This window comes from Lynx canadensis, chromosome D2, assembly GCF_007474595.2.
Source record: "Lynx canadensis isolate LIC74 chromosome D2, mLynCan4.pri.v2, whole genome shotgun sequence".
In the NCBI taxonomy this organism is placed as follows: Eukaryota; Metazoa; Chordata; class Mammalia; order Carnivora; family Felidae; genus Lynx; species Lynx canadensis.
Window position 1 is genome coordinate 79570670 of NC_044313.2, and position 9405 is coordinate 79580074.

General features: G+C 49.5%; 1 long non-coding RNA gene across 1 annotated transcript; it reads right to left on the bottom strand.

Moving 5' to 3' along the window:
* Positions 1–441: 441 nt before the first annotated feature.
* Positions 442–4798, bottom strand: LOC115527771. Its single transcript, XR_003973017.1, has 4 exons — positions 3621–4798; positions 2968–3156; positions 2736–2839; positions 442–1853 (listed from the first exon to the last, which is right to left on the bottom strand). It is a non-coding gene; the product is annotated as an uncharacterized LOC115527771 (long non-coding RNA).
* Positions 4799–9405: the final 4607 nt, after the last annotated feature.

The window sequence follows — 9405 nt, forward strand, 5'->3', positions numbered from 1 at the left end:
AATTAGGTGAAACAGAGAGGGAGGCAAACCATAAGAGACTCTAACGTGCGGAGCACAAACTGAGGGTTGCTGCAGGGGAGGTGGGCAGGGGCATGGGCTAGATGGGTGACGGGCATCGAGGAGGGCACATGTTCTAATGAGCACTGGGTGTTGCACGTAAGTGCTGAGTCACTAAATTCTACTCCTGAAACCAAGGCTGCACTGTATGCTGACTAGAATATAAATTAACAAATTTTCGGGGCGACTGGGTGGCTCAGTCGGTTAAGCGTCCGACTTCAGCCAGGTCACGATCTCGCGGTCCGTGAGTTCGAGCCCCACGTCGGGCTCTGGGCTGATGGCTCAGAGCCTGAAGCCTGCTTCCGATTCTGTGTCTCCCTCTCTCTCTGCCCCTCCCCCGTTCATGCTCTGTCTCTCTCTGTCTCAAAAATAAATAAATAAACGTTAAAAAAAATTTTTTTTTTAATTTTTTTTGAAAAAAGAAAAGAAGCGAGCAGGGTGAATTCTGCGTAAGCCCATGCATACTGTGCCCCATACGCTCGCCCGGCCTCTACTTACCGGGGTCGGTGTGGTGATGGGGACACGTCAGGGCTTCGAAGACAGACACGTGTTCCAAACCTGCCTCTACCCTTACCGTCAACGTCGCTCTGGACGTTGTAAAACTCCCTTTCCTTGTACATCAGATGAATTGGGAACAGTCATATCCGTCTTTCAGGCAGGTTTTTCTTGCACGGATTAGAACCAGGGTACACATCTATTTTGTACACGTGCATATATATATTTGTGTGTATATATGTTTATAACACTTATGTATACACATTTATCTGTTTATATGTAACTGGCAGGCCATGAGCCCTTCGTCAGTAGTAGCTGTGGTCGTCGTAATTAGCAGTGGTACCACTAATGACAATGGGACAGTAGTGAGAATTAGCCCTGGAGGAACCGATTTAAGTCTGACCTGGAACACCCAGGGTTTTTTGTTGCTGTTGTTGGGTTTCTTGGTTGCGTTTTGTGTTGCCGTTTCGTTCTTTGGAGCCGTCAGACCAGACTGCCTTTGTCCTCAGCATGTCTATGGGTTGCTTGTTCCTCGGAGAGCCCGCGGGTCCACTTGCAGTGAACAGGACAATGACATGGGGGCGCCATTTTTGCTTCCACAATCCTTTCCACCTGGGGCTGAATGTACACAGAAAATCCCAAGGAGGATCCGCGGCCACACGTCATCTGGTAGAAGCCAAACGGGAGACCGGAGTCTGAGCACATCGTTCTTCTTAAAACCTTCCGCTGGTCTTCCAGTTGCTCTCAGGGCAAAGACGGAGTCCCTCCTCCAGGCCTTCCAGGCCCTTCCCATCGGGCTTTTACTCATCTCTCCGTCCCTCCTGACTCACCACACCCCAGCCACCCTGACCTTCCGGCGCTTTCTCCAGCACATGGTCTCCTCTGCCAAGAACAGGCCCCCTCTCCCAGCTCTCCGCTGCGTAACCCCTTCCGGTCCCAACGGAAATGTCATTTTTATTGAGGAAGATTTACTGAACCTCACACTGGACTAGGTTCCCTAAGGATCTCATGGAGACCTCTGCCCCTCTTCATAGATATCAAATTATTATTAACTCATTATTTGTAAGATTCCGTCTAAGGGTCTACCGCTAGGAGACATTAGGTTTCACGAGGGCAGTGACCTCCTTGTCCTTTCTCATGGCTGAAGCAGTCCCGGGGCTTAGCGAGGCTAGGCACAGAAACTCGCTTCATAAATATTTGTTGAACGGATAAGAGGAGCCGTGGGCGGATCCAATGCTGTTTTAGTCTAGTGGCGCCCAGTTTGGATCTCTGCGAGGTCCCTCTGGGGAATGCGGGTCATTCTGAAAGACAGATGAACCATAAACAGCGCTGTAAATGGTAGACGACAAATAATGTGTATTGATGGAGGCAAGGCCTTCCTATCACGCTCACGGGACTCATCAGCTCCCAGGCTACTCCATCAACAGACCGCACACACGCACACACGCACGCACACACTGCCAGCGGTGGGGGTGGAGGGAGGGCTTCCGGGATCCCAGACTCAAGGCTGCCCTCACCTGAGTGCCTAGCCCTGCCCTGTCCAATGTGGACAGTCACTGGCTGGCCACAGGTGCCTATCGAGCCCTTGAGATGTGGCCAGGGTGAGCAAGGAGCTGATTTTTCGATGAGATTTCATTCCGCAGTTGACATTTAAATTTAAAAACCTGAACTCAGTTACTAGAAACAAATTTAAGTAGGTTTGGAACAACTTGGACGGGCGAACCTCCTTTTTCCAACTGTGAACTTTAGAAGTCTAAACACAGATTAAGTCTCGCTCAATAAAAACGTAGCATTCCATTTGAGGCGTAACCCATCCCAAATTTCAAAGACAGCGCCCCAAAAAGGAAAATTTTCTCATTAGTAACTTTGACATCAATTGTGTACTGAAAAGCTATTTTAGAAACATTAGATCAAATAAAGAGCATTACTAAGATGAACTTTGTCTGATTCTTTTCCTCCAGACTGCTGATTTAGAGAGAGAGAGAAATGAGAGAACGTGCTCCTTTCAAACCAGAGCCCGTAGGTTTGAGACGGACATCACCATCACTGTGGCCCATACTTGGAAGGAGGAGACAACGGAAGGGAGACTCTTCTTTCTCTACGTGGGAAAATCATCATATTAACACCTGAAATGGTAGACACCCGAGTCATAGGCAGGGATGTGAAGAGGGAGCACAATTTACCTTCCTGCACAGACAGCCGTAATGTTCCTTATTGCGCTATTTCCATCCACGAGAGAGCAGTACATTGTGCAGAGGCTTCTGTCACACGGGGTCGCCTGCCATACCTGAAACGGGATGACGATTAGAGACGATAAATTTGTTCTTCCGAAGTACCTTCCCTCCGTAGATCTTGCTAGCCTTCACTGATGCTAAGTGAGTCTTCCACGATGGGCTACAAGGTCAAAAATCTCACCTCCTTTTGGCTGCTGAGAAAGAGTGTTGTGCCTAAGGTCACAGAGCCAAGCCACCACGCCCGGGCTGGCCAGGTGCACCTGTTGGTCTGTTCACTGGACCGTTACCCCCGGCGGCTTCTCGGAAGGTGCCAGTCGGTTATTCCCAGTCCTTCCTGCTTCCCAGACTGCCAGCCTCCGCTACCCGCTACCTAGACCGCAAGAGGAGCGATATTCTTCGGTAAGTGACAAAAATTAAAAGAAAATGGTTTTACCAGGTCCTTTTTCAATGGAGAGCACATGGCTTAAAAGCAAACGTCAGGCGGGTAACCTTTTACTGTGTCTTTGTAGGTATGATTTGGAGGTTTGCTGTTCACAATGCGGTCCGCTGATCAGCGGCACTGACGTCACCTGGGACCTTGTTACAAATGCAGAATCTCAGGCCCGACTCCAGACCTACTGAGTCAGAACGGGCACTTCTCGCCCAGGATTCACGTGCATGTTAGAGCCTGACAAGTGTCGTCTGTAGGACGTGAGTTATGTCCCAGCCTCCTCGCTGTGAGCGATTGGAGGGAATCTACTGGCACTCCCCTGTGGATGTCTGTCCTCTCCTCTCTGTCTCTCTCTCTGTCTCTCTGGCACACACACATACACACACACACACACACACACACACCTGTAAAACTTCTGCAGACTTGCTTCCTTGTAAGGCTCTCCGTTTCCCTCCCTGGTGACCCTGGTTTGTACGTGGACAGGGGTCTTGCGATGCTCATTCGTCTTCAGTCTAACTTGCCTCATACATATTTGTTGAGCGGATAAGAGGAGCCGTGGGCAGATACGCCACAGTGCTCCGTTCTTCCGTCGGTGGACTGGCAGAGTGGAGCAGACCCGGGGGCCTCCAGAGGCCAGGCGGGCAACCCAGCCGAGCCCAGAGAGCCTCGCTGGCTTCGAGGAATCTAAATCTGTGTTCTTCCAGCGCACATCCGTCTGGTTTGCTTATCACACGCCATTGGAATAAAGCTTGCTTTCGCAGAGTAGTACGCCATTCTCGTTTCTCACGGGACATGAATTTACCTTTTGCTTTCCCACTTTTGACGGAAGTGGAAGGTGCAAGAAATGTTTCGTTTTTCCCTGAACACTCGTACGTAGCCAGACTGACCGCATAAACACAGCCACTGCTGGGTTCTCCGGGGAGCCAGAGCGGCTGTGCGCACACAGACGGTGTGCTGGTGGGAAGAGGGTGAGGGTCTCTGTTCCAGCCATTGTCTCCAGGCGGGAACTTGAGCCCATTTTACCGGACCCTCCCATTTCTCAAAGAGAAGCCGGAAATCTGGATTTTTATGTGAAATCTCCCATTTTTTAATGTTGGCAATTAATTCGATTTCTTTAAACATTGTGCGGGCCAAACAAAACATATCTGCAAGCCAAAAGCTACACCCTCTGGACTGTGGTTTCCACGTCTCTTACAGCGAAGTCTCAAAAGAGAGCATGTTACTGGTTTCGTTCAGGGTAGCTGTCCACCCATGGGCCCACCCTTTCTAGTGCACGATTCTGGGAGTTTTGAGGCGGGCACACAGTCGCGTCATCGCCATCACAACCCACGTAGTTCCGTCACACCCCAAATTTCCCACATGTCGCCTTTGGAGACACCCCAACCCCTAAACCCTGGCAACCACCGATCCGTTCTCTGTCCCCATAGGTATGCCTTTTTTCAGAATGTCATCAAAATGGGATCGTCTAGTTTATAAGCATATGCTGAACTTACTGTGAAATTGCAAAACCGTTTTCCTTTTTATTTTTTAACGTCTATTTTTTGAGAGAGAGACACACATGCACACAGACAGAGATGAGTGGGGGAGGGACTGAGAGCGATAGAGACACAGAATCGGAAGCAGGCTCCAGGCTCCGAGCTGTCAGCACAGAGCCTGACACGGGGCTCGAACCTGTGAACCACGAGATCGTGACCTGGGCTGAAGTCGGACGCTTAACCGACAGAGCCACCCAGGCGCCCCGCAAAACCGTTTTCCAAAGTGGCTGAACCATCTGTCATTCCCAAGAGCAGTATTTGAGAGTTGTCGTTGCTCTGTATCCTCTCCAGCCCTCCCCCCCACCCCGGGTCAGCATTTTGTTTTTGTTTTGGCCCCTTCTGATAGGTGTGTGGTTACACGCCCGTCTTTGACGAATTGTGCCACACACGTAGCTCTTCCTCGTCATCTGTGGCCTCAGCGCAAACAACCGAATATTCTCTCTGCTGTAACGTCTTCTCCCTGCACGAATTGACCCATCCATCATCAGCACCCTCGCATGTGTCATAAGCTAAGTGACTTTTAATTCCACCAGACGCTGATGTGACTTAGGGCCATCCTGCTCCTGAGCCCCTGAGAGATCGTGGACAACGGCCAAGAAAAAAAAAAAAAAAAAAAAGGCGACTTTGAATCGGTCTTTCACGGGTTAAAAGTCATAGCGACACCAAAGGCAAACATAAATGAAGTGGTCGGATTCGGGTTACATATTAACGGGGTTTGGTCGGACGGGAGCTGAGGCAGTTGCAGAAAACACTGCGTCCCTTATCACTGTCGGCAGCCCTCTGTACCTGCCCTGGACTTGACTGGATTCACAAGAGATCTTTTGAAAAGATGCAGGGAAAGGAAGCAGCCCACGTTTCCTGGCAGTAAATGTAAAAGGTTGCTCGAGCATTCCAGAGATTTTCACTCGACATTCCTCTGGCTGACACCTCCACGATCTGCCAGGCCTTAAAAATTGGTGTTTTGTACGTCTTATTCTCACAAACATCTTGGAAGATACCCTCCTCCCTGCGGCCACGTCGGGCAGAGCCAGCTTTTTCCATTTTCTAAAACCGCGACAGCACCACGCTGCTTGATTCGTGCAGTAATAAACAAAGAGGCAAAGGTGTCCGTTTCTGATGGGTCCCCTCACCCCAACCCCCCTCAAGGACACCAGAAATGAAAAATGTGAAGTTACAACAGTCTGGGATAGGAGGCCGTGGGGGGTGAAATTGCTGTATTATGACAATATCCTTCAGTGTTTCGGTAACTAAACCCTCTTAACGACATCCTAGGGAGACCAGCTTAATATTGAATTCTAGCCTTGATGTTTTGGGTCTGGGCCCAGAAAAATAACCCGCTCCCCAGAATCACTGAGAATTGATGGGGGTCGTCGGGCTGGTGAGTCAACTGTGGTTGAAACATAGGTGTGGAATGGTATATATGTGGCTCTTTTCGGATGCGAGGCCGTGTTTGGCTCGGGATGTTTAAATAATGGGGCTGGCAAAGCGAAGAGACCAGGAAGATTCGGAGAACGAAGGCTTCTGAGGCATCGACGTCTACGGTAGGTCCCGTGCACTTTTGAAGATACAAGGAACTTTCAAATAAGCTGGGAGTTCAACGAAAGAGAGCACCCAAGGTGGAATGCTCGAGATTTGTGAGGATGAAGAGAAAACAAGTGTGCGGGAACAGCATCTCAAATCCAGGACAGAGGATATGGTTACAGCAGAGGAGCCACGGAGCAAGAGTTAAGCTGAAGGGGACAGTCGAGGTCACAGGGCCTCTTATCGTGACCGGAGACCAGAGCACCCATCTTGGCATGGTCGTTCCTCAGTCATATCCTGTGACAGGACAACAAAGCCAGTGGTCAAGATTTGAGTGGATTGAAGAATCAAGGCCACAAGAGGAGCCCTGTTGTAGAACTGAGCCTGAATCCTGAGGTAATATTTTTTCAGAGTTTGATTATTGCCAACCTAACTTCACTAGGGGGACAAGAGGATTTACCGTACGAAGTGCAAGCACGTGGGGGCGCCTGGGTGGCTCCGTTGGTTAAGAGTCCCACTTTGGCTCAGGTCCGTGAGTTCAAGCCCCACATCGGGCTCTGTGCTGAACAGCTCCGAGCCTGGAGCCTGCCTTAGGTTCTGTGTCTCCCTCTCTCTTCTCCTCCCCCACTCATGCTCTGTCTCTCTCACTCTCAAAAATGAATTAATGTTGGGGCGCCTGGGTGGCACAGTCGGTGAAGCGTCCGACTTCAGCCAGGTCACGATCTCGCGGTCCGTGAGTTCGAGCCCCGCGTCAGGCTCTGGGCTGACGGCTCAGAGCCTGGAGCCTGTTTCCGATTCTGTGTCTCCCTCTCTCTCTGCCCCTCCCCCGTTCATGCTCTGTCTCTCTCTGTCCCAAAAATAAATAAACGTTGAAAAAAAAATTTAAAAAAAATAAAATAAAATAAAAAATGAATTAATGTTAAAAAAAATTTTTTTTAAGTGCAAGCACGAGAAATGGATGGTAGATGCTTTGTCGGTGGATTCTAACCTCTGCCCCACCAAGCCGTGAGATTCAGTGGAGACCCACACGGAAGAAAAGAGAGAGAGGCGGGCCAAATGCGTGGGTTCCTGAGATCCTTACCCTCGCGTCTACCAGGAAAAGCTCCGCTTGATCTGTTTCCAATGTTGAAGCCTCTGTCTAACGTTGCATCCTAAAAAAAGTAGGTTCTGCTGATGAAAAAAGGCTGAAAAGCAGTGTGCCAAGAGGCAGCGGTGCCGGCTGGGGCGGGATGTTGCGGGAGAAATGAGAGAAATCGGACCAGGAGTCCCGGGCAGGGAGTCTTTGAGACAGAAGCACTAGAGAGTTTTCTGAGCGAAGCCACACACTGAAAAGAGAAAGTAGTCCTCTCCCTGAGTTCCTTCATGTTAGGGGGCTCACGTAATTTATTATCCTCATTGGAACACTTTTGCGAAGAAAGTAGGGTTCCCTGAAAATGTATGGGTGGATACTGAGGCCTCGTCAGCTCTGGCTACCCTGGGTGAACCAGAATGCCAGGTCATCCGAATTAGCTGCTGGCCATGTTGACTCAGGCCCCAGTGGGAAAGATAGACTTATTTCTAAGGAGGTCATCAGTGTGAGTTGTCACATCGAGTAAAGGAGACAGTTCCAGTAGGGAAGTTACCCAATGTACACAACTGCATTGACCCTACATATCGAGGCTGGCTTGCTTGCTTTTCCACTATACTGGGAGAAGAGAGAGAAAACCTTCCATCATATTAATCTCATTCCTTTACCTTATAGGCCCTCTCCTCTTCTGACACTGAAGGCAGAGAGTGGGTTACTGGAGTCTGTCCCACTGAAGTCACAAAAATGACCAGAAAACTTGGCTTGTGTGCTACGGCTTATGGACAGTGCCCAGGAGGAGATTTGGTGACATCTCCACGAATGCTGGAGATGAGAGGCCACGAATGCTGCTCTGAATGTGGACCTGCGCGTCCGTGCCCCTCCTCTTCACCACCGTTGGCCACCCCCGTACCCCCAAAGCCGTTCAGATTCTGTTTGGTGATAGTTAACACGTCTAACCACTTCTCCGAAAGACCAACAAGAGGAAACCACCAGCGAGAGAGAAAGTCAGCTTGTTACAAGTTCTGGCCAACTCACACCTTGTGTTTGTTCACAGAGTCTGCCAGAAAGTTCCCTCCTGACAGCCTAATTTACAACTTTCCTTGAGCTGCCAAATCATCACCCAGCAGACTTCTCCTGTAACTCCTGCTCTGCTACCCGACTATGGCCTCCTCGCAGAGCATTAAACAAAAGCACTCAGACCCAGCACAAGGGTGACCCACATCAGGCACAAATAATCTACCTGTCACTCACCCACCACACTTGGCAATTGGCAACAATAACGTGGGCGGCCAAGTAATTACAGCAGGGAAGTTGGAAGACGAAATTTATGAGTCTCAATCTAAATGCTTGGCATGCTGTCTCACTAGAAAACTGAGCTCCTCACGGTCAAGAACGGAGAACTGAAAAGTGGGTAGATTAAGGGCTCTGAGCTACATATCGAGGGTCTCATCATTGTCAAAACAAATATTTTATTTAGCATACGTGTTTACACCTCCTGGCCCTCCAGCGGTTCCTGGATCTCTCCCTGAGGGATATGCAAACAAGGGAGGAATAATAAAAACCAACAAGCTACCAGCATCAGGACCAAACCCCGACGCAGATCACGTTGCCAGCAAGACTTACGTGGTGACCGTCTCCACGTGGTAGAAGTGGGCTTGACCTCTATCTGCTCCCTGCTGGCTTTCTATATTTTCCAAATTTTCTACTATAAACACATATGCCCTTGATAATCAGAAAAACACAAACGTCGATAGAAAAACGTCGTGGAATCAGGATCCAAATGCAAGTCTGTCTGACGATGAAGCCAGAGTCCTTCCTCCTACTCCTCGCTACTGCCTCTCACCCCTGTCCACCTTGGACAGCCTTACGTATTTCATTCTTATTTAATAAACAAGTGAATAGAGCTGGATGTGTGCCAGGTACCTTTCTAAGACTCTTATATGTATTAACCCGCTGAAACCTCACACCATGCTGTGATGTGGGTACTCTCACATTCTCATTCTACAGCTGAGAAAACGAAGGCACAGAAAGCTTCGGCAACTTGCCCAAGGCGGCACAGCTGTGAGC